Raw genomic sequence first — 25,438 nt, 5'->3', positions numbered from 1 at the left:
TTTATATGAGCCAAACTGATAACATATGCTGAGGAACAAGATCTCAGTTGCACCAGAGAATAACAGTTTTGTAGCTGCTTTTATTCATCTGAAGTTAAGGAGAGAACATAAGGAAGATTAATTACATTGAAGTGAGAGAAAGCAAGGGGGGATCAGAAAAGGATAATTAGCAAGAGTATGTGCTTTCTTGAGGATGGATAACCCCTTTGAGGGCTATTACTTCTGGTATTTTATTTATTTTTTAAAATATTTTTATTGATTATGCTGTAACAGTTGTCCTATTTCCCCCTTTATTCCCCTCCACCCTGCATGCCCCCTCCAACCTACATTCCTCACCACCTTAGTTCATGTCCATGGGTCATACATATAAGGTCTTTGGCTTTTCCATTTCCTATTCTATACTTAACCTCCCTCTGTCTATTTTGTACCTACCATATATGCTTCTTATTCCCTGTACCTTTGCACCATTCCCTTCCCTCCTCACTGATAATACTCCATGTGATCTCCATTTCTGTGATTCTGTTCCTGTTCTAGTTGTTTGCTTAGTTTGTTTTTGGTTTTTGTTTTCAGTTTTTAATAGTTTTGAGTTTGTTTTTATTTTAATGTTCATATTTTTGATCACCTTATTTTTCTTAGATAAGTCCCTTTAACATTTCATGTAATAAGGGCTTGGTGATGATGAACTCCTTTAACTTGACCTTGTCTGGGAAACTTTATCTGCCCTTCCATTCTAAAGGATAGTTTTGCTGGATACAGTAATCTTGGATGTTGGTCCTTGCTTTGCATGACTTGGAATACTCCTTTCCAGCCCCTTCTTGCCTGTAGGGTTTCTTTTGAGCAATCAGCCGAGTCTTATGGGAACTCCTCTGCAGGTAACTCTCTTTTTCTCTTGCTGCTTTTAAGATTCTCTCCTTATCTTTAATCTTGGCTAATGTAATTATAATGTGCCTTGGTGTGTGCTTCCTTGGGTCCAACTTCTTTGAGATTCTCTGAGCTTCCTCGACTTCCTGGTAGTCTATTTCCCTTTCCAGATTGGGGAAGTTCTTCTTTATGTTTTCAAGTAAGTTTTCCATTTCTTGCTCTTCTTCTTCTCCTTCTGAACATTTAAAGTTGTCCTGGAGTTTCCTAAGCCTCTCGTCATTTTTTTGAATTCTTGTTTTTTCATTCTGTTCTGGTTGAATGTTTATTTCTTCCTTCTGGTCTAAACCGTTGATTTGAATCCCAGTTTCCTTCCCATCACTGTTGGTTCTCTGTATCTTTTCTTTTATTTAACTTTTCATAGTCTTCACTGTTTTCCTCTATTTTGTGTCCATACTCAACTAATTCTGTGAGCATCCTGATTACCAGTGTTTTTAACTCTGCATCTTATAGGTTGGCTATCTCTTTGTTGCTTAGTTGTATTTTTTCTGGAGCTTTGATCTGTTCTTTCATTTGGACCATTTTCTTTTGTCTCAGCGTGCCTGTTATGTAGTAAGGGGCGGAGCCTTGGGTATTCAGTAGGGCAGGGCAACCCACATCACTGGGTTGTGGCACTGTATGTGGAGGAGAAGTCTGAGAGGGAACAATGCTGCTTGCTCAGTTCTCTGCTGGCTTTTAGTCACTTCCTCTGCTTCCCACAAGCAAATTTGTCCCTTCTGGTGCTTATTCCCAGGATGGTAGGTTTGTGTATGTTTTAGGACCCTGTGGTCTCTCCAACAAACTCTCCTGTGAGGCTGGGAGTTTCCTTCACTGCCTCAACCACCACAGGTTTTTTCAGTCAGAGGTTTAGAGGCTTTTCCCCCCACAATGGAATCCTGGGTTGTGCAGTCTGTCTCGCTCCCCACTTGTTCCTTTCAGTGTATCCACACAAAAATGTGGGCTTGCCTGCTCCACCAGCTGCTACCTCACCCACCTCAGTCCTCCAACTGCTGCCTTGTCAAGAGTCCTCTTCACTAGAATGCCCATCTCTGCCCCTCCTACAGGTCTGGATGAATGTTTTTTCTTCAACTCCTTGGTTGTTGGACTTCCATACAGTTCAATTTTCTGTCAATTCTGGGTGTTTTTTGTTTTTAAATTTGTTGTTGTCCTTCTTTTGCTTGTGTGAGGAGGCACAGTGTGTCTACTTATGCCTCCATCTTGGCGGGAAGTCTGTTTCTGGTATTTTAAAGGTGTGTTAACTTAGATGCACCAGAACAATGGGTGGGGCTGGCTTAGAACCTTCTATTAAAGACATTATAGGCCTTGGACATGACTACCCAGCATGACCTGCACAGTTAGGAATTTGTGAACAGATCATCCTTTCCATAGAACCCCATTTTTGTCCACAGTTTCCCCTTTTGGTCATAATTCAATCCAAAGGATGCATTGATGACCAACCTTTGGTCAGATCGTGTGATCTTATAGCTCTAGGATGGCTCATTCCTAGAAGTCTCAGTATTTACATCACTTGTTGACCATTGAGGATGGGAATACCATAGCCGTTGGATCTGAGTTTGGGCCAAGTTTTCCAAAATGGGAAGAGCAGGTAAATGGAGGGCAGTCACTTTCATGGCTTTTATTGTGGAAAATACATTCTGGGTCATTTCTATCCTGTGAATTATCTTGATCTAAGTTTTGCCCTCTGTCTCATTTTTCTGTTTTTGAGATCTAGTACATTTACATAAGCCATGAAAAGAGTATTAGCAGTTACCTTATACATGTTCAGGAATCATTAATGTTTGGAACATGTAGAAAATCCAAAGAAGCATAACTATGGCTAATATTATTAGCAAACTGGTAAAGACAAACAAAATGACCCTCACCAGTGTGGCTCAGTTGGTTGGGTGCCATCCTGCAAAGCAAAATGTTGCTGTTTTGATTCCTAGTTGGGGCACATGCCTAGGTTGCAGGTTCAGTCCCAGGTCAGGCTACAGAAGAGAGGCAATGGATCGATGTTTCTCTCTTATGTCAATGTCTGTCTTGCCCTTTCTTTCTCCCTCCTATCCCCTTTCTCTAAAAATAAATAAATAAATTTTAAAAAGACAAGTTGGATTCTGAGTTCAATATTAATGTTTAGGTATACAAGCCTTGCCCATGTGTTGGGATAGCTGTCTACATCTGGTGTTATGGCTTCTCATTTTTGAGGAGTCTTTGATGTATGTAAACAGGGGTAGATGTCCATTTGCAGTTAGCCACCTGATAAGTTTCCTTCCAATGAGGTTGGAGAATGTTTTTTATTTGATCTTCTTTCAAAGAAAAAAAAATCTCCAGGTGTTAGTCAATGATCTGTAAAGTCTGTGTCTCCTGGAAGGTCACTATGAAAGGAAGCGGTTACTAACTCGGCATTTTCTTGAAGTGACTTTATCAAACCTCAGTAATACTGTATAATGTCTCCTTTCAATAATGTCAGCTCTTAAATTCCTTCATCTAAGTCCAGCTTAAATGCACTGTAATGCATGAAGGAATGCAAAAACATTCCAAAAGTATGTTGGATCCAGGGAGTATGGAAGAACCAAGCAGCCATCTTGTGTTTCCTATAGCCCCAACTACTCGTTTAATTTACAACTACTATTTATCCATACAATATACCCTAGAAGTTTTCATCACTTATTTTACAATGCTTCCTATGCAATTTCAAGTCCTTTGAGGTGTTCCAGGTGCCCTTGTAAAATACCACAAAGTTATTCCTACACATATTGAGATTTTAACCCTTAAGACCTCTTGAGGGTGGATAACCCCTTTGAGGGGTATTACTTCCGGTATTTCAAAGGTGTATTAACCTAGATGCACTAGAACAATGGACAGGGCTGGCTCAAACATTTCACTAAATAAGTTATGAAAGGGCGTGCATGACTACCCACCATGATCTGCCCAGTTGGGAATTTATGATCAGATCACCCTATGAGGTTACTTTCCATAGAACCTCTTTTACACCCATGGCTTGAACAAGTCATATCACTACTGTGAGCCTTACTTTCCTCCTCTGTAAAGTGGGGATAGTCATAACACCTGCCTTACCTGCCTGTCACGTAGGATTGCTGTGAGGAACAAATGAAATAATGTGAACAAAGGGGACTTGGAAGTGTAGACAATTATATAATACCCACTATTATTTATGTGCTATCAGAAGTGGTCACTTTGATCCCAAACACTCAAAATATCTATATTGAGCTTCTCTGATTTTCCCGGACACCACAAACCTGGGGGCAGATTCCAATAGCAATCAAATAGATAAAGGAGGTTGGAATGCCCAGAGGACATTTCATTCCATTAACTTTGCTAAATAATTCTACAGTATAATCAGATGGACACAGAGCTTGAGTTTGCTGCCTGTGGTCAGACTATTCTGGTAGCAAGTGCTTGCTGGCCCAGATCTCTGTGTATTATTCTGAATCCCTGGTTTCCTCATTTTGCCTGGGGGCAGGCAAGCCAGTCCTCCATCTTGTCTACTAGGCTAAATAAACATCAGGAGTGGAGGCCTGTCACACTGTTACAGGAGAAACTCAGTTATTCTTGCTGATGCAGTAAAGAATTACAGATCATCTAGTCTATTAAAGTACAAGCAAGGCTTATTAGTACTAAGTTCTCATGGAAGAGAGTAGGCCTAGCTAAGGCGGGGGTTAAAAGGCATAGGTTGAGGGCAGGGCAAAGTAAGGGCAGCAAGAGCATCAGGTCCTTTGTTTGGAGGACCTATATATTTGGCGGGGTGGGAGTGAAGAAGTTTGCATATTTATTTGTGGGTAAAGGTGGTGCCAGCTTCCCCTGGGGGATATGACTACTCAAATATAGATATGGGTGGCTCAAATTCTTATCTTGCTACCGACCACATTTGTCTACCTTGTTGTAAAACTGATATGTGACAGGAGGCAATTCATTAAAGTTGAGGCAATTACCCAAAGTTATTTATGGGCTCTTTCTGTAAACACTAGGGACCCCCTTGTAAAACAGATAGTGGCCACAGACAGGCAATTCACCAAAGTTGTTTTATGGACCTTCATCTTTGGGCACTGTGCCTCCCTCCCGCCTTCCAGGCCTTGGGGTGAATACACAGTTTTAAAGGCTTTCTTTCCCAGATAGAGCAAATGATACATAGAACTTCCAGGACAGCCCTCTTCCCAAGCAAGCATCCTGTTTTTTTGTGATGTTTGGAACACCTGGCAGTATTATCTGACCAAGCTCAGGACTCCTGAGTCAGGGGGTGAGACATGGATCTCTTCTCCTTCCTGCCTTGGTTTACTGTCTAAATTACCTAACAACACCCTGGTAGTGTCTTGCACACTGAACCCAATCCCCACCATGAGCATCCCTCTTTCCCTGTTCCAGACTTTATCCATTGGGCAGATCTAATGCTAGGTGCTGGCACCACCTCATCCTACTTGCCCTATCCTGCTGTAAACACATTGCTCTGCATCTTTAATGAAACCAGAAATGTGACAAACCTTTCTTAAAGTATATTTTATTGATTATGCTATTACAGTTGCCCCATTTTTCCCCTTTATCCCCCTTCACCCTATAACCCCCCTCACACCAGCATTACCACCACCACCACCCCTTATCCATGGGTTTATATCCATGGGTCATACATATAAGTTCTTGGCTTCTATATTTCCTATACTATTCTTAACATCTCCCTGTCTATTTTGTACCTACCATTTATACTTCTTATTCCCTGTGCCTTTGCCATCATTCTCCCCTCTCACCCTCCCTGCGATTTCCATGTGATTTCCATTTCTGTGATTCTGTTCCTGTTCTGGTTGTTTGCTTAATTTGTTTTTGTTTTTAGGTTCAGTTGTTGATAATTGTGAGTTTGTTTTCATTTTACTGTTCATAGTTCTGATCTTCTTTTTCTTAGATAAGTCCCTTTAACATTTCGTATAATAATGGCTTGGTGATGATGAACTCTTTTAACTTGACCTTATCTGGGAAGCACTTTATCTGCCCTTCCATTCTAAAGGATAGTTTTGCTAGATAGAGTAATCTTGGATGTAGGTCCTTGCCTTTCAAGACTTGGAATACTTCTTTCCAGCCCCTTCTTGCCTGTAGGGTTTCTTTTGAGAAATCAGCTGATAGTCTTATGGTAACACCTTTGTAGGTATCTCTCTCTTTTTCTCTTGCTGCTTTTAAGATTCTCTCCTTATCTTTAATCTTGGGTAATGTAATTATGATGCATCTTGGTGGATTCCTCCTTGGGTCCAACTTCTTTGGGACTCTCTGAGCTTCCTGGACTTCTTGAGAAGCGATTTCCTTTGCCAGATTGGAGAAGTTTTCCTTCATTCTTTTTTCAAATTAGTTTTTAATTTTTTTATCTTTCTCTTCTCCTGGCACCCCTATGATTTGGATGTGGGAACATTTAAAGTTGTCCTGGAGGTTCCTAAGCCCTTCCTCATTTTTTTGAATTCTTGTTTCTTCATTCTGTTCTGGTAGGATGCTTTTTCTTCCTTCTGTTTCACATCATTTATTGAGTCCTGGTTTCTTCCTCTTCACTGTTGGTTACCTGTATATTTTTCTTCATTTCACTTTGTATAGCCTTCACTTCCTCCTTTATTTTATGTCTGTACTCAATAATTTCTATAAGCATCCCAATTACCAGTGTTTTGAACTGTGCATCTGATAGGTTGGCTATCTCCTCATCACTTAGTTCTTTTTTTGAAGCTTTGATCTGTTCTTTCATTTGGGCCACATTTCTTTGTCTTGGTGTACCTGTTACATTGTAATGGGCAGAGCCTTAGGTATTCACTAGGGCATGGCAACTCGCTTCCCTGCATTGTGGCACTGTATGTAGGGAAGGGGTCAGAGGGAACAATGCCACTTGCTTGGCTCTTGCCCTGATTTTAGTCACTTTCCCCACTACCCATAAGCCAATTGGGCCCTTCTGGTGCTGATTCCCTGTTGGGTGTGTTTCTGTACATTCTAGGACCTCATGGTTCTCTCCAACAAACTCTCCTGTGAGGCTGAGAGTTTCTCCTGGTGCTGCAAGCCCCACAGGTTTTTACAGCCAGAGGTTCTGAGGCTTTAGTTTCCTGCACTGGAACCCTGGGTTTTACAATTTGTCTCACTCCCCAGTTGTTCCTCCCAGCTTATCTGCACATGAATGTGGGACTGCCAGGGTCCTCCAGCCACTGCCTTGCCTACCCAGTCTGTCGCCTTGCTGTGGGTCCTCTCTGCCCCAGCTGCCTGTCTCTGCCCCTCTTACCAGTCTGGATGAATGTTTCTTTTTTAACTGTTTGGTTGTCTGACCTCTATATAGTTTGATTTTCCAGCAGTTCTGTTTTTTTTTGTTTGTTTGTTTTGAAATTTTTTGTTGTCCTTTTCTGGGTTGTGCAAGGAAGCAGAGTGTATCTATTATGCTTCCATCTTGGCTGGAAGTCCAGAAATGTGACATATTTCTAATAATCTTAATAAAAATCACAGCTCTCATTCTTTGTACATGGAACACATTTACACATATACTACCTCACCGAAGTACTTTATATACCTATGAAAGAGGGACCATTGCATCATTTGAGATGAGGAAAGTGAGTTTTAAAGATATGAAATAACTTGCCCAAGGTCACACAGTATAAGAACCAGAACTCAAAACCAAAACTCAGATCAGGTCATGCCAGCACTCAGGAGTCCAATCATCACCGAAATCACCCTGCAGTGGGAGGAAAGAACTGGGTAAGGCAGGGAATTCCCACAGGTGTTTCTTTTCTTTTTTTCTTTTAAAATATTTTTTATTGATCATGTTATTATAATTTTCCCAATTTCTACCCTCTATACTCCTTCCACCCTGCCCCCCCAACCTTCCTGCATTCCCCCCATCTTAGTTCACATCCATGGGTTGTACGTGTAAGTTCTTTGAGTCCTCTGTTTCCCATAGCATTTTTTACCTCTCCCCATCTAAGTTATGCCTATTAACCATGTTTCTTCTTCCCTGTACCTTTCCCTCCCTATTCCTCCCTTTCCCCTCCCTACTGAAATCCCTCTGTGTGATATCCATTTCTCTGATTCTGTTCCTGTTCTGGTTGTTTGCTTAGTTTTTGTTTTCATTGTTTTTCTTTTCTTTTAGGTTCATTTGTTGATAGTTGTGAGTTTGTTATTTTACTGTCCATATTTTTTATCTTCTTTTTCTTAGATAAGTCCCTTTAACATTTCATATAATAAGGGCTCCGTGATGATGAACTCTTTTAACCTGACCTTGTCTGGGAAGCACTTTATCTGCCCTTCCATTCTAAATGATAGCTTTGCTGCATAGAGTAATCTTGGATAGAGGTCCTTGCCTTTCATGACTTGGAATACTTCTTTCTAGCCCCTTCTTGCCTGTAAGATCTCTTTTGAGAAATCAGCTGTCTTATGGGCACTCCTTGGTAGGTAACTGCCTCCTTTTCTCTTGTTGCTTTTAAGATTCTCTCCTTATCTTTAATCTTGGGTAATGTAATTATGATGTGCCTTGGTGTGTTCCTCCTTGGGTCCAACTTCTTTGGGACTCTCTGAGCTTCCTGGAAGTCTATTCCTTTGCCAGATTGGGGGAGTTTTCCTTCATTATTTGTTCAAATAAGTTTTCAATTTCTTGATCTTCCTCTTCTTCTTCTGGCACCCCTGTAATTCAGACATTGGAACATTTCAGGTTGTCCCAGAGGTGTGTAAGACTCTCTTCATTTTTTTCGAATTCTTGTTTCTTCATTTTGTTCTGGATGGCTGTTTATTTCTTCCTTTTGTTCCAAGTCATTGCTTTGAGTCCTGGTTTCCTTCTTGTGACTGTTGGTTCCCTAAACATTCTGCTTTATTTCACTTTGGGTATCCTTCATTTGTTTTTTCATTTTTTGACCAAGCTTAATCAGATCTGTGAGCATTTTGATTACCAGGCCTTTAAATTCTCCATCAGATAGGTTGGCGATCTCTTCCTCCTTGCTTAGCTCTCTTTCTGAGGCTTTACTCTGTTCTTTCATTTTGGCATATTTCTTTGTCTTGTTGCAGCTAATAGATTGCACGGGGGCAGGGCCTTAGGAATTCACCAGGGCAGAGCAGCCGTCTTTGCTGCTGCAGATCTGCCTGTGGGGAAGGGGCCAGAGAAGGAACAGTGTGGTTCACCTGCTGGTCTCTAGCACACTTTTCAACAGACTCTTGTGTGAGACTGGGAGCTTCTCTTACTGCTGCAACTGCCGTAGGCCACAGCCACCTCTGAGTCCCCTTAAGTCAGCCCCTCCAGGACGGCCCTAGAAGCTCAGCAGCCAGCCTCACCCCCAAGGTCCCCTGTGTTGCCTGATTTTTCTGAGTCGCTCCATTTTTCTGAGGCTGCTGGCTAGTCTACCACCTTACCAGTCTGGTTGTTCTGGTTTATTTTTTCTTTAATTCCTTTGCTGTTGGAGTTCCATGTAGTCTGATTTTCTAGCACTTTTGATTATGTATTGATTTCAGATTGGTTGTTATCCTCCTTTTGATTGTGTAAGGAAGTGATGGGTCTCTACCTATGCCTACATCTTGGCCGGAACTCCCCACAGGTGTTTCTGATATATTTGGATGACTGTCCTCAATCTGCCAGGGCTCACCCACAGCTGTGTGGCTTCTGTCCCTTTCTGCCCCTCTTCCCTCAACAGAAAGTTGTGCCCATTGTGTTCCTTGACCCCTGCAAATGCCTTTGCTTCATGACCAAGCTTCCTCTCTGCCCCAACAGTGACCTTAGGAAAACTCAAATAGCTTTCTTGTAGAAAAATGCCCACTTCTGGGACCTCAAGCCAGTACTTTCACCCATGGTCCTTACTGGAGACATCTCTGAGCTCTTCGGCTCTCCAGGAAACACTTATGTAATGAGGGAGGTAACTCTGGCATTAACCATGACTAATGGAACAAAACAGAAATCTAGATAGTGAGGACTTCTTATGAACTTTCCTTATTCCCTTTTGTTTGGGGTTTGGAAGTGTTCTCCCACTGAAAAGACCTGTGGAGTATAGAATTCTGTGTCTTCCCTTGCCTTTGTTGGTTGAGATGCTCAGAAAATCCCACTTGCTCAAAGCAGAAGTAACCACAAGCACCGGTGTACTACTTCAGTCCCTTACTTTTCATTTGAGGCCACATAAGGATTCAGCAGCTCTGGCTGGAGCTGAAGTTGAAACAGAAGCTGAAGCTGGTTTGAGTTGTCAAGGGAGCCAGGTATAGTTCTCTATACCCTGGGGGGACCCTTCTGCAGAAAAGATCTAAAACAGGAGAAACTAAACTCCATTTGTATTTTCTATTTTTGCCATTTCCCCATCTAGTTCATTGAATAAATGACTTTAATGCCTTGCATTAGATGAGGTTTTTACAAATAGAAATGGATATTTTTAAATGAGCAGACCTGAATGTGTATGTATAAGCCTCTGCTTTTCTGACAGAGGACAATAGACTCATGAAAGAGGTGCCGTTATTGTTCAAACCATTTAGCCCTGTTTTCCTGAAATTATATTTGGAATTTGCAGTGCATTCTTTTGAATATTCTCAATTGTGAAAAATTTTTATATTCTTGACTTTAAGAACAGTGGCTAAAAGTCAATCGAAACCTAGTTTAGTGATTAAACTGAGAAATATCATTTGGGGTTTATAATAACCTGTGACTACAAAATAAGGAGGTAGAATTTCTCTTGTTGTCTATAAAGGGGCTCTGGAGGTGATGGTTGTCTTCTGAGCACATGAAGGCTTTGGATGGGAGGAAGCCTGTACTGTGCTGAGGCAACGTGAGATTGGGTTTGATTAGCTATGAAAGAACTTTCTTTCTTCTCCATCCCCACTTTAAAATGTCACTTCCTTTTTGATCCCTGCTGAACATTTATCCTTCACATTTTCATTTAGTGAGTGACAACATGTCTAAACCCCAAGAGAAACTGGAGAAGAATTTAAATTATTCCTTGCCCATGTGTCCTCCAGAGAAAGGTTCATTTTATATTTGCTTTTCACTCAGAGAGGCCTAGCTTTCTCACTGTGGTAAGATAAAAGGATTAGAAAACAAAATCAAAACATGGTCCACTTCCTCCAGGCTCTCCCTTCCACGTGTTTTATTTTTCTTCCTTTCAAAGGTGTGACCCTGTCTACCTAATTCAGTCTCAGGGTGTGAAATCCTGCTGGTCCCAATTTGCCAATTTTCAACAAAAGTGCACCTTTATCAATAGTTTTCTGGGGATCTTCAGTTACCTCAGATTAATATACTAATCAGCCACTTAGGCTACTTAAGGAAAATAGTTGTGGTAGCTTATTTTCCTATTCTAATTACCAAGTCTCACAGCTTCTGGACTCTATCCCAAAGTCTCATTTTTTTCCTTTAACTTGATTCTTCACTTGCTTGCATTCACTTGTACTGGAATTCAGCCTCACTTCACTGTTTGAAGTTCTCTGTTGCTAAGAGATGTTGTTTTGCATCAAACCCAAGTATGAACTAACACTAATTAAGACCTTTATGTACCTTTGCAAATAGCCAATGTATTTATGCTCAGGCCAAGGAGGAATGGGTTCTTTTCATTTGTTTTAAGAGCAACCTGAAGGCCCAGTGGTGTTGGTCATAAAAAGAAGGGAAGAAGCCACTTGTTCAGGGTGAGCTTGTTAGTGTATTTGTCAGTGCACCATGACTGGTTTTCTTCCAAGACAACACAGCATTTATAATTTTCCCTTTCCTAGGCAGAAAAATGCCATTTTTAAATGAGAACAAATAACTAAGCTAAATGGAACCTTTAGTCATCTACTATAAACTGCTGTTTTCTGGGAGAAAAAGCTAAGGTCTAGGGAAATTGAATCCTTTGACCTAAACCAAAGAGTTTAGCAGAGGCCAACCTGGGACTAGAGTGCAGTTAGTTCTTCTGATTTCCAATTACTAAATCCTGGATGCTGCCTCTGTAAAAATGGAATGTGTGCTGAATACCTTATGATCAATAACAGAACTGGGCACACATTCAGTAGGACATTTCTCCTAATCATTCTCCAACTTCATCTCTTGTAAACAAATAGCTTAAATGTTTTAAAATAGGCTCTCTCTGAGTTCCTCCCTGATACTTTAAGCTCTCTGAAGACCCAATTGGGTATCCTTCTGTCTTGCAGCCATTTAAGGCCGGGCAGGTTCACACGGGATTCGGGCAGATGGAAGAAAATTCAAGGAGCCACTGAGATGTCTGACACGGCTTTATTCTAGGGTGAGGCATCCATGCATGCCACAAGCCATGTGTCACCCACAGGAAGTCTGGACTCCCTTATATACTAAATGAACACAAAGCTGGCAGAGTGCCAAGATATTATATAACAGAGTGTGATTCCACACGTGCAGGCCAAATCAAGATTATATGAATACTGCTAAGTCATAGTTGCCCAGACATCTGGGTGAGGGAACCTGACTTCTTTTTATCTATACCTTCATATTTTGTACCATATAGGGGCTCAATAAATGGTGAATAAAGGGATGAATAAAACAAGGCAAAAACCAGCTATCTCACTAAGAACCACATTGAATCTCTTGTTAGTGCCAATTGGTAAAGGTAACCAGCCAGAGGTAGAAGCAAGTTCCAATTTTTCATTTCCATTATTTTGATGAAGTTGACTTATTATTTTTTAATTATTGTTTTGACAAAGAGAGAAAGAAACATTGATTTTTGTTGTTCCACTTATTTGTACATTGATTATTTTCTTCTTATATGTGCCCTGACCAGGGATCAAACCCGTAACCTTGGTGTATGGGGAAAATGCTCTAACCAACTGAGCTACTGGGCCAGGACTAAGTTGACTTGTTTTTATGAAATCAATACAATATTTAAAGAAACCTAAAATCCAAAATAAAAGTGTTACCTATTTAAAGTTTCACTTTATCTCCAGAATGTTATTACTATTTGACTTCTCAAAAGGGAGACAATGCTTCTGGAAAAGCTAGCCTCTTATAAACTCTACACTGCTTGAAATTCCTCAGCCTTTTTCAAAACATCTCAGTATTTTTTTCAATCAACCTCTAACCCAAGTGATGCCGACCCTGGCTCATGGGGTCCACCACATTATGGATAAGATATGAGAAATTCACATGGACTACCGAGTCCTATGGAGGAAAAGGGACTGCATGGCCTCTCTCTCAAGAAGAGAAAAAAGCCTCAGCCCTTGCCTCAATCAGCCTTTATTACTTTTCTGGGCACATTACATTGAGGACGGTCCTCATTTACTGTGCACAGGTTCGCTTTAGGTGGTTACCTTTTACAGAAAACAAAGGAGAGGATGCCGCTAATCACATCACAGAAGAAGGATATTTGCAAATGCAAAGAAAAAAGTGGTTGAACTGGTTATACTCATCCTTGGAAGGTTTAGCATGGATTTTAGGAAATTACCATAAGCACTTGCTGTCTCAATTCAGGGTGAGGAAGTTTTAGCAACAGCAAGACTCATAGCAGTCTAGGTACAATGCAGGCCTGATTCCCCATGGGAGAACCTATCTGTGGGCATGGGTCCTGTGTGGACCCACACCATGCAGAACAGTCTACTATACCTAAGCACTCAGAGTTTAGGAAGAGCTGACTTACAGTTCTTGGGAATCATTTCACAAACATGTGAGCACAAACAAGGCAATAACCAACCCAGGCTCCCAGGACATGACGCTAATTCAAGGCTGCACAGGTTTGTGGCTTCTGTGGCAGTTTGCCTTGTGGCTTCTGTGGCTGTGTGGACTTGTCTGGGCCTGTGGGGCTGAGTGGAGGATGTTCCTCTTCCTTTCTGATGACATAAATAAAATGCTAGACCAACACATGTAAAAGACTTGTGCAAAGTTAAAAATGGCGTGGATACTCATTATTATATTCCTCTAATAAAGTGTAGCACAGTTCCAATGATTGAATGTCAAGGAGATAACTTCTGATAGAGAGGGTAGTGTTTCTCCTGAAGGGATTGGGGTCATTTGCTGAGAAGGGTGGGTGTTGGAATTTTCTTTGAGGTAAATGAGCATCAACTTGGGGGAGTCAGCCCCATGCTCTGGGCTTCTTACATCACCAGAGTGTTATGCAGGTGTCCCTCCCATCTCTTGATCCCTTAGGGTGTCACTAGTTTATTATGTTTAAAACATGTGGTCATTAGGTGGTGCTTGCAAGTAGAATAAAGTATTTCCACTGCTTTTTTTGAATGCTACCTAAGCCCTTTTGACCTATCTTAGGAAAATAATAGCCACTTGATAAAATATGTTTGGCCCAGGTAACTGAGGACAGGACTCACTGCTCACTTGGGCCCACATTTCTCTTCCACAATTGCCTCTGACCAGCAGATGTTGATTCTCATGGTGACTTCCTGTCTTCTACACCTGCAGGTAGAAACTATGGGGTTAATCCAGACTTAAAATGCTTCGAAACATCACTTTATCAGCCAGCAATGGTCAGAGATTTTAAGGTGGTCGTGATTTTCTGTGGGTTGCTGGGGTTGTTTTCTCAGCAAAAATGACACAGTTGCTGTCAAGGGTTCCCATGGACACATTTTTGTTACTGTGACACAGTGTAAAACTACTAACAATGCAAAGTAGGGGGTCATACACAGCTTGTCCACTTTAAGGTAGGATCTCTTTACTTGAGGTTTGTAGTCACTGAAATTATATAATTATGTGCATTTATCTGAGTAGAAGGCACACATCTCTCATTAGACTTTAAAATGGTGCCAAGACTTCTCAAAAGATAAAGTGTTCCTGAAATGGAGACACATTTTACATCAATTTACAAAGGTGTGTCATTAAAAATTAGCACTTTGCTACAAAATTTTAAATATGCATATTAAAAAATGTGAATAATTTTAAAAGTAAATGTAATACCTTTTATATTTAGAACTTAAGAAGTTTGTAAGTAATTAATTCCATGTATTAAAGTGCTTCTGAGCCAGGCACTCCCATTCCCTGAATAGTTTAGTATGCATGGCTGCCTTACTGGGATCTAAAATGTGGATTCTAATTCATTTGTAACACACTGGTTGAACCTGTGCCATGTGCCATATACTGTGACAGGACAACTGTCCCAAAACTATATTTAGGGACTTATAAGGAATTCACAGTCCAGTTAGCAGAAGACAGCAATGCTGTCTGTTTTGAGAAAAGTACATGTATGTAGATGACTCCTGAGCTAGATAGGGGTTCAAAGAAATTGTTGAACAGGCAATTCTTAAAGTATATCCAGGCTGAGTTTTAGGAGTTAGCTAGGTAACAGGGACAGTGAATGGAGAGGCATAGTGGCAGCAGGAGCAATTTCATGAGCCTGCTCAGACTTCAGTGTATATAGATATTTTTTGGAGCATGATAAATTGCAGATTCTGATTCTGTGGATCTGGGTGGGACTGAGAATTTGCATTTCCAAGAAGCTGCTAGGTGATACACAGTTGGCTGACCCCAATTTGAAAAGAAGAGGTTTACCAGAACATTTGGGACCAACACGTAGCTCAGGGTGGCTGGGGCTCAGAGAGGGGATCAGGGTACCTGAACAGTCCCTCTCTCTGAAGTATCAAACATACAGAAAAGTAAAGAGAATAATATAAACATGTATCATCCAGATTTTACAAATGTTGACATATCTTCTTCATGTTTTTCAAAGATATGGTAGGAATTCCTTCATGCTTTCTAACAGCTCCCACCCTCTCCTCAACAGGACTCTGACCTGGTGTCTATTCATTCTAACATGCTTTTATATTTTCACAAGTGTGTGTAAATAATCAATATTTAGTGGTGCTTTGCATTTTATATAAATACCACAGTTTTCTGCAGCTAACATCTTTTCTTGATTCTATGTTTTCAAAATTTGTACTGGCTGATATTTGCAGACATAATACATGTATTTTGAGCTGCTATTTTAGTGGTATTCTTATGGATTTTACTACAGTGTATTCATCCATTTCCCTATTTATAAAGATTTAGGTTGTTTCCTATTGTTCACCCTTAAAAACAGTGATTTGGAAGGATTTTTATGTATACTAGAAGCTAATCCTCTCTCACCTGCAAATACGCTGGTGGCTTGTTTTGTTATTGGTATTGGTTTTAACTTTGTTTACTGTGCCTGTCATTACAGGAAAGTATTAAATTTTAATGTAGTCAATTTGTCAGTCTTTTTCTATTGTTCATTGTGCTTTCTTACATTTTGTTTAAGGAATCATAAAAGTGTGCTCTTTAATTCAGGGTTTTGCAAAAAATTGGAATCATTTTAGAAGAGTTAACACAACATTGTGGGTGAACCCCACTGCAGTTTTCTTAACTCTTTTCTTAACTAATGTCTTTTTACAGTAGTGCTGCTTAGATGTGGTTTTGTAGGATCTCTGTTTCTCTAAAGAAACAGAGAAACAGGACTGGTAAATTCTTGACAGAAATTAAGGCAAGTCTTGGTGCTGTCCTCTTTATTTCTTAATCTTCTTTTGGTTCTTAAGTGTGTTGCCCACTCCTGGGGTCTTTGGCTGCAAGGTGGGAGCCCTAACTCTCACAGAATCTTCTGAGCAGTTCACAATGACACTGGACTCACTCCCAAGAGTACAAACATCTCCTGGTCATGGGTCCTTTCTCTTGGATCTGGTGCAATGGTTCATGACAATCCTGTGTCAGATTTTGTTGTGTGTATAGTCCCTTTTTGTGCACTTTTGGAGCAGGCTCTAACCATCTGCCAAATATAGGCAGAGCCCTTTGTGAATTCCCATAGCATCACTCTTCTTTGCATAGTCGTTTTCTTGAGACTTGCCCTCACTTGTGTTAGTAATTGCCTCCAGAATCTTTGTTCATGAAGAAACTGAAGAGAACCAAAGTTTTGACACCCTTATGCTACATTTTTGGAATATTGATATTGTTTTTTAAGAAACAAGATTGAGTAAGAACCTTTACCTTTCCTTCGTTTCTTGCCCAAGAGATTCAGACAGAGAAACTGGCTTTGGGAAGGAGATCTTAGGATGTCAACTTAGCCTGATTTGAACTAAGTATGGTAAACAGGAAGGCTTTAGGCAGGGGCATGAGAGCTGATAGCCACCTTGTCCACTGTTTCTGATTTGCCTGCCAAAAGTCTCCTGCCATGTGTGTTCCACTCTTCCTCATCTACCTGTAAACCACTCACTCTCGCTTCTCAAATCAAAGGTCCCTCCTCCTTTGTTCAAAAATACCCAATGTGGGCTCACTGTCTTTAGAATTTTCATGCTTATGAAAATTCTCATGTGCATACATTAAAATTTTGATTTTTCTCCAGTTAATCTCCCTGTTAATTTGATTATTAGCCCAGCTAGAGTAACCTAGAAGGTAGAAGAAAAAATATTTTATTTTTAGCCCCCACAAAACCTTACAAGGACATTTTGAACACTTGTGTACTGCACTAAATATTTGGAGGACAGAGTAAATATAGTGTAATTTCTTTAGGTCACCTGTCCTTTGAGGTAAGTGGTTTACCTTCTTATTTTCATTAGTACCCTATTCCTGGGGTCTTGGACCCTGCTCTTCTTTCCCTCCATCAGAGGTCATTGCTCTCCCCAACAGGATCAGCTAACTCTGTCACTGGCCTGCCCTCCTAGACTAAGTTCCCAACTTCTGTGAGGTTCAAATGCTCCCATCCACAGGGACCAACATTTCAGTAACTCTGCCTACCAGACCACTACATCTTACATGCCTCTTATCCTTTCTTATTACCCAACACAGAAGCCCTCTTTATCATCTATCATTTCTTAACTTCTCATCCTTAAGGTTAGTGGGGTATGAATATGTTGCTTTGATTATTGAACATGTTAGGTACAAAGTTTATTTATAAGTTGATTATGGTTCAAGTTTTGCAATTTATGTATTTGCAACATTATGTCCTTCTGTTGGTTCAACCACATCACAAAACTATTGATTGATGTGAAAATATTTCCCTCTCTGGAGAGCTGGAAACTTCCCTGCAGACCCAGACATCCAGCTCTTCTATTGTTATTCCCAACCCATCAAGTATGGACACCTCTGTACTTCCAACTCCCCACTGTGTATTCCCTACACTTTCTTGCTGTAACAGAAGTCTGACTCTGCTGAGGATATTAGGCTATTCCTTTCCCAGCAGCCTTCACCAGTGGCTGTTCTATATTCTCCTCAGACCTCGGGATCAGCACTAGCAGTTTTCTCCTCCTAGTCATTTCTCCTCCTTTGAGACTCACATTGTTTGGCTACTCCATATTCTATCCTCTGATGTGCTGTCATCTAATGCCTCCCAGTCACTCCCTCTCATCTGTGCTTTAAATACTTAAGCAAGTGCTCATTGTCACCACTCTAAGTCCTACTACAGTTCTGGTGACTTCAATGATTATATGGCTGACCCAGCCCTAGAATTCTGACTTCTCAGTTCCTTGAGTTCCTCAACTCCAGTGACCTCCCCCGCCACCCCCACTACAGAGCTATCTCTCCCCCGGCAACAACTGTGTTAGTCAGCTCAGGCTGCCAGAGCTATTTATATACATAGGGACTGCCCCCCTATAACCTTATTTAACCTTAATTAACTCTTGCCAGCTCTGTTTCCAGATATAGTCATATTGAGGGTTAGGGCTTTAACATATGAATTTGGGAGACACAAGTCAGTTCATAACAATGACCTGACCTCACTGTTACCCTAAATGGCATCAACTCTGAGATTGATTATTCTATTTTGAATACAGCTTTGCTTCCAGATCCCTAACTTAGGTACTTAGGTTCTGCCTTTAGGAGGCAGTTAGATAGGCATGAGCAGAACAAGGATGGTGGTCCAGGTACAGGAGACCACCAGGGCAGAAAGTCCTGGGTACCTAACAATGAACAAAACTAGGAAAACAAAGACCTTGTCCCTGACTTTTCCTATTACTGGTCATGCAGTTTAGACCTTCCCCTGACCTTTCATCTCCTGGCATGTTGCTAGTTATGCAGTAGACTCTCTTGGAGGAGGAACAAGGGGCTGAAGCGTGGCCTCATGGGGCTTCCATTTGGGCCCTTGCACAACCACATCCTTAAGCATTAACCCCTAAGGATAACATCTAGACCTCAGTTGTGTTTCTGCTCCAGGCCCAGAAAAGCAGCAAAACCAGACAAGTCATTCCAGACTGACATCAGGACCAGCTGCATTAACTAGTGACCTCCCCACCCCACCACCACCCTGGTGATAGTCAATCAGTGGAGACCACAACCCTTAAAGGACACACTTAGAAAGCTGATGAATATTTCACTGAGATCCTCACCTGGAACTTCCCTTAAAATATTTACCCTTAAAAGCTCTCAGGACAGAGGACCTGATGCAGCTCTCTCCATGTAGCTCATCAGTGCCTTTCCCCACCTCCTTCTCCCAGGCATGTTTTCCTTGCCTCTGTCTTTCACCAAAGCTCCAAGGGCCCTTCTTTTGCCTCTGTAAATTGTTTCCTGAGTCCATTTCTTCTACAGCCCAGTGCTTCTACCTTTGTGACTTTTTAAGTAAACTTTAAAAAAATATTTTATTGATCATGCTATTACAGTTGTCCCAATTTTTCTCCCTTTGTCCCCCTCCAGCAATGTCCCCCTTAGTTCATGCTCATAGGTCATGCATATAAGTTCTTTGGCTTCTCCATTTCCTATGCTATTCTTCACAGGCCCTGTCTATTTTGTACCTACCAGTTATGATTCTTAATCCCTGTACATTTTCCCCCATTCTCCCCCTTACCCCTCCCAGCTAATAACCCTCCAAATGATCTCCATATCTATGATCCTCTTCCTGTTCTGCTTATTTGCTTAGTTTGTTTTTTTTTTAGATTCAGTGGTTGATAGTTGTGAATTTGTTACCATTTTACTGTTCATAGTTTTTATCTTTTTAAAAATAAGTCCCTTTAACATTTCATGTAATACTGGCTTGGTGATGATGAACTCCTTTAACTTTACCTTGTCTGGGAAGCACTTTATTTGCCCTCGCATTCCAAATGATAACTTTGCTGGATACAGTAATCTTGGCTATAGGTCCATGCACCACTTTGAATACTTCTTGCCAGCCTCTTCTAGCCTGAAAAGTTTCTTTTGAGAACTCAACTGTCAGTCTCATGGGAACTCCTTTGCAGTTAACTCTCTGCTTTTCTCTGGCTGCTTTTAAGAATGTTTATCTCCAACCTTTGGCATTTTAACTATGATGTGTCTTAGAATGGTCCTCTTTGCTTCCAACTTGTTTGGAACTCCCTGTGCTTCCTGGATTTGTATGTCTATTTCTGTCACCAAATTAGGGAAATTTTCTTTTATCATTTTTTCAAATAACTTTTCAATTTATTGCTCTTCCTCTGCTCTTTCTGGTATCCCTATGATTAGGATGTTGGTGCCTTTGGAGATGTCCCAGAGGCTCGTTATACTATCCTTTCTTTTTTTTTTAATTCTTTTTTTTTCTTGCTGTTTTCATTGAATGCTTAATTCTTTTTTATATTCCAAATCATTGATTTGATCCTAGCTTCATCCCCTCCACTGCTTGTTCCCAGTGATTTTTTCTTTATTTCACTTAGTGTAAACTTTATTTCTTCCTGGGTCTTTTTTACTTTGTTGCTGTACTCAATGAGTTCTTCAGACATCCTGATCACCAGTGCTTTGAACCCATCAGATAGAATGGTTATTTCTGTTTCGTTGAGTTCTTTTTCTGGGGTTTATTCTGTTCTTTCATTTGGGCCATATTTCTTTGTTTCCTCAATTTGGCAGCCTTCCTGTGTTTGTTTCTGTGTATTAGATAGAGCTGCTTTGACTCCCTGTCTTATTAGTGTGGGCTATTGTAAAAAAAGCAACTGTAAATTGTGTGGAGCAGAGCCTTAGGTAATCACTAGGGCAGGGCTACCTGTCTCACCTCTTTGTGGTTCTCTGTGGGGTGAGGGTTCAGAGAGGAGACAATGCTGCTGCCTGGAGGTTTGCCTGGCATGTGCACTGTATGACTGGCACACTTCCAGCTGTTACCCTGGTGCTGAATCCCAGATGGGGTGCGTCTGCGTACATTTTAAGTCCATGTGGGTGCCTTAAGTGGAGTCTCTTGAAAATCCAGAAGTTTCCTCTGCCAGCCCACCCCCCACTGGATTTTATGGCCAGAAGTTATGGGGACTTATCTCTGTGGGCTGTGCTGTCTGGCCTAGGGCTGGCATCACTTGCTCCTAATGTATCCTTCCCAATTTTTATCCACCACATGTGAATGTAGGACCACTGCTCTACCACTGCCACTTCCCCATGCCAAACCATGTCTTCATACCTCTCCACCCTTCTCCACATCTCCACCTCTCCTACCTGTTTGGATGAATGTGACTACTTTAAGTCCTTAGTTGTTGGACTTCCATACAGCTCGATTTTCTGACAGTTGTGGGTGTTATTTGTTTTGAGGTCTAGTTGTCCTTCTTTCTGTGGTTGTGCAAGGAGGCAAAATGTGTTTACCTATGCCTCCACCTTGACAGGAATCTCTAAACTTTCTCTTATAGTTTGAACCTTGGCTCTGAATTCTTTCTTAGCCAGAACTCAAGTACTGAGACTACTGAATCAAGGTTGTAGAACTCAAATACCAAGGTTACTTAGCTAGAATTCAAGTAGTGAGGTTGCTGACTCCACTGGTCTAATACCTGGTGCCATTTCACCAACACTCCCACTATACCTGTTTTCAACTTTACTAGGACTTTTAGTAGGTTAATTTTTCTTTTTTTCCATAAAGATTTCATTTATTTTTAGAGAGAGAGTAAGTGATGGAGAAAGAGAGAGAGAAACATTGATGTGAGACAGAAACATCGATCCTTTGCCTCTCTCATATACACCCTCACCAGGGGCTGAACCTGCAACTCAGGCATGTGCCCTGACTGGGAATCGAACCAGTGACATTTTGCTTCATGGAATGGCACCCAACCAACTGAGCCACACCAGTCAGGGCAGTAGTTTAACTTTTTTATGCATCTACTTTTCTTTTCCACCCTGCTTCTGCTGGCTTCATTTATCCCTTCTCTTACATAAACTATGTGGCTCACCATTTTCAACCATATCTACCTAACATCCCAAACTCCATTGTTGTTCTAATATACCCTACCTTCCTGCCCCCCCCCACCAATTTCTATTTCTGGATCATTCTTACTCTCCCCTTTGTGCTCCTAAGCCTAGGCTGCAAGCCTTGCTGGATAAAAGCATTTTATAGTACAGGTGGTGTTAGTACAAGCCCATGGTCAGCTCAGCCATATGCACAACCTGGCAGCCTTTGATATTTCCAAAGTCAATGCCTACTTTCATTCTTTATGGCATCTAATTTAGGCCTATTCTTCTCATCTCTGCATACCACCCCCCAAACATTTAGTACTTTGAGCACAGCAGCAGCTGCACACATAATGAAATCTCCTGCTGAAGTAAGCCCTCCACACACCTCCTGCTGTCCTGGTTTACACTTGTAAGTGTGGGAAAAGCTATTTTCTGGGTGTTTTAATACCCCTCTATCCTTTCAACAACAATTTTACAGTTTTCTGGCACCAACAAGATGTCCCACAATTCAACTCAATACTGGCACTAACTACTCAGAGTTCTCACAGACCCTTAGAAGTTAAGGGGCTCGTTCTCACAAGATTTTCCCCATTTCAGATGCTACCACAAGTTCCAGGTCCCCAGGTGATCTGTACTTCTGTCCAGATTGGCTATAAATTCAGGGGTTCCCACTATGCTTCCTTAGGTTCAACAATTTGCTAGAACAACTCACAGGACTCAGGAAAATACAATACTTACAATTAAAGTTTTGTTACAAGGATACAACTTAGGAAGAGCGAATGGGAGAGATCAATAGGGTAAGGTCTGTGGAGCTTTCAGGTACAGGTACTTTGCCCCTGTTGAGTCGGGGTGCCCCACCCCCATGGTACATCAATATGTTCACCACCCAGGAAGCTCCCTGAACCTCATTGTTCAGGGTTGTTATGGAAGTTTTATTACCTAGACACAATTGATTAAACCATTGGCCATTGGTAGCTGAACCCAGTCTCCAGTTCCTCTCCTCTCTCAGAAGGCCAGGGAGTGGGGCTGAAAATTTCAGCCCTTTAATCACATGGTGGTTCTTCCGTTGATTAGTCCCATCCTAAAACTATCTAGGAACCCATGGAGAGCCTCCTGATTAGCATACACTCAAGTGTGGTCAAAAAGGGCTCATCATGAATAACAAAAGATACTCCTATACTCAGGAGTTACCAACAATTTTAGATGATCTGTGCCAGAAACCAGGAACAAATAACAAATTCTTTTCATTTTATTATACCACCCCCACCTTGTTTTTCCTAATCCTACTCACACATTTTGTTAAGATTAATCATCTGGGTGAAATATGTTTCCTACCTATATATCACCTGCAACTTCTTGGCAGATACGGTGGCCATCATTGGTCCGCCATATGCATGTACTATCATCACAACATTCATAGCACTGCATTGCATCCTGTGTGCCTGCTTGTGTTCTTCTCTACATTGTAGACTTCTTGAAGCAGAAATGTCCTGTTCACCCCTCCATCTCTGCCATTCTAGCCCAACATTGGGCCCATAGTTTCTGTCAATCATTTTTTGATGGATTAGTGAATGGTTCCATCTGTCATTCTGGGCATCCATTCATGCAGCATCTCATATGGGAGAGACTGCACTAGGTATTGGGCCCACAAAGTCACTGCTAGCTAGCACCTGACACTCCACTGAGCTTTGATTTCATCCTGAAGTAGATGGAAGAACAACCTAGGCTTACCTGTATTTCTGACACACCCAAGACATGCCTCCCAAATAACACAGATTTTCTCACAGACACTGAGACAAGTTTTGGCACTGACAACCTCACTGTGGTTTTCAGGCTGGAAAGGTCCTGCCGCTCTGCCTTTACATTCCAGGGACCTCCTTGGTCTCTTGCCTAAGACCTGGGAGCAGTTGATTCTGAATAGTTTATCACTAAAGAATAACAGAAACTCTCTCTGCAGATCTTTCTCTCTTCCTGAGAACCAAGGAAATAGAGGTTAGGTGCTCCAACCCTACCTGGTTCAAATTACTTCACTCTGTACTTGTCTCTGTTTCTGCATTGTAAAATGGATATTTTAATAATGCCTCTTAGAATTGACTTGAGGGTTTCTAAGTACATAATAAATTTAATTTGCAATTAGCATCCCTTCTTTATAATCTTCCTTTTATGGGGAAAATAAAATATATTCCCATACAAAGGAATGCTGGGGGCACACACTAAAAACTACTAAAAAAGAAATGGGAGAATGACTTTTTAATGTACATATTTTTATTTTTTACATTTTAAAAAGAAATTTCATTGCTTATGCTATTAGAGTTGTCCCATTCATCCCTCTTTATTACCCTCTGCCTTGCAACCCCCTCCCACCAGCATTCCCCTCTTAGTTCATGTCCATAGATCATACATTTAAGTTCTTTGGCTTTTCCATTTTCTATACTATTCTTAACCTCCCCCTGTCTATTTTCTACCTACCATTTATGCTTTTTATTCCCTATACCTGTGGTCTCTATTTCTCTGATTCTGTTCATGTTCTTGCTGTTTGCTTCATTTGTTTTTTATTTTTGTTTTTGTTTTAGGTTCTTGTTGATAGTTGTGAGTTTGTCATTTTACTGTCCATATTTTTGATCATCTACTTTTTCTTAGATAAGTCCCTTTAACATTTCATATAATAAGGGCTTGGTGATGATGAACTCCTTTAGCTTGACTTTATCTGGGAAGCACTTTATCTGTCCTCCCCTTATAAAGGATAACTATAGAGGATGCTTGGATGTAGGTCCTTCCCTTTCACAACTTGGAATACTTCTTTCCAGCCCCTTCTTGCCTATAATGTTTCTTTTGAGGAATAGCTGACAGTCTGATGGGAACTTCTTTGTGGGTAACTGTCTCCTTTCCTTTTGCTGCTTTTAAGATTCTCTCCTTATCTTTAATCTTGGCTAATGTAATTATGATGTGCCTTGGTGTGTTCCTTCTTGGGTCCAGCTTCTTTGGGACTCTCAGAGCTTCCTGGACTTCCTGGAAGTCTACTTCCTTTGCCAGATGAGGGAAGTTCTCCTTCATTATTTTTTAAGTAAGTTTTCCATTTCTTGCTCTTCTTCTTCTCCTTCTGGCACCCCTATGATTTGGATGTTGGAATATTTAAAGTTGTCCTGGAAGTTCTTAAGCCCTTCCTCATTTTCTTGAATTATTGTTTCTTCATTCCATTCTGGTTGTATGTTTATTTCTTCCCTCTGGTCCAAACTGTTGATTTGAGTCCTGGTTTCTTTCCCTTCACTGTTGCTTCCCTGTACACTTCTCTTCATTTCACTTTGCATAGCTTTCACTTCTTTCTCCATTTTGTGACCATATTCAACCATTTCTGAGAGTATTCTGATTACCAGTGTTTTGAACTCTGCCTCTTATACATTGGCTATTTCTTCATTTGCTTGGTTCTGTTTTTGGAGCTTTTATATGTTCTTTCATTAGGGCCATATAGTTTTTTGTCTTGGCATACCAATTATGTTGTAAGGGGTGGATCCTTAGGTATTTGCCATGACGGGGCTACCCAGGTGACTACATGTGGTACTATATGTGGGCAAGGGGTCAGAGAGGAAACAATGC

General features: G+C 41.0%; 1 long non-coding RNA gene across 1 annotated transcript; it reads left to right on the top strand.

Annotated features, from left to right (window-relative positions):
- The first annotated feature begins 867 nt into the window (after window positions 1–867).
- LOC118500749 lies at window positions 868–24,992 on the top strand. The gene is made up of 3 exons (XR_004903336.1): window positions 868–1,052; window positions 13,686–13,696; window positions 24,910–24,992. It is a non-coding gene; the product is annotated as an uncharacterized LOC118500749 (long non-coding RNA).
- Window positions 24,993–25,438: the final 446 nt, after the last annotated feature.

This window comes from Phyllostomus discolor, chromosome 5 (genome assembly GCF_004126475.2).
Source record: "Phyllostomus discolor isolate MPI-MPIP mPhyDis1 chromosome 5, mPhyDis1.pri.v3, whole genome shotgun sequence".
Taxonomy (NCBI): Eukaryota; Metazoa; Chordata; class Mammalia; order Chiroptera; family Phyllostomidae; genus Phyllostomus; species Phyllostomus discolor.
The sequence above is the reverse complement of the archived record's forward strand: the minus strand, read 5'-3'. Positions and strand labels throughout refer to the sequence as shown.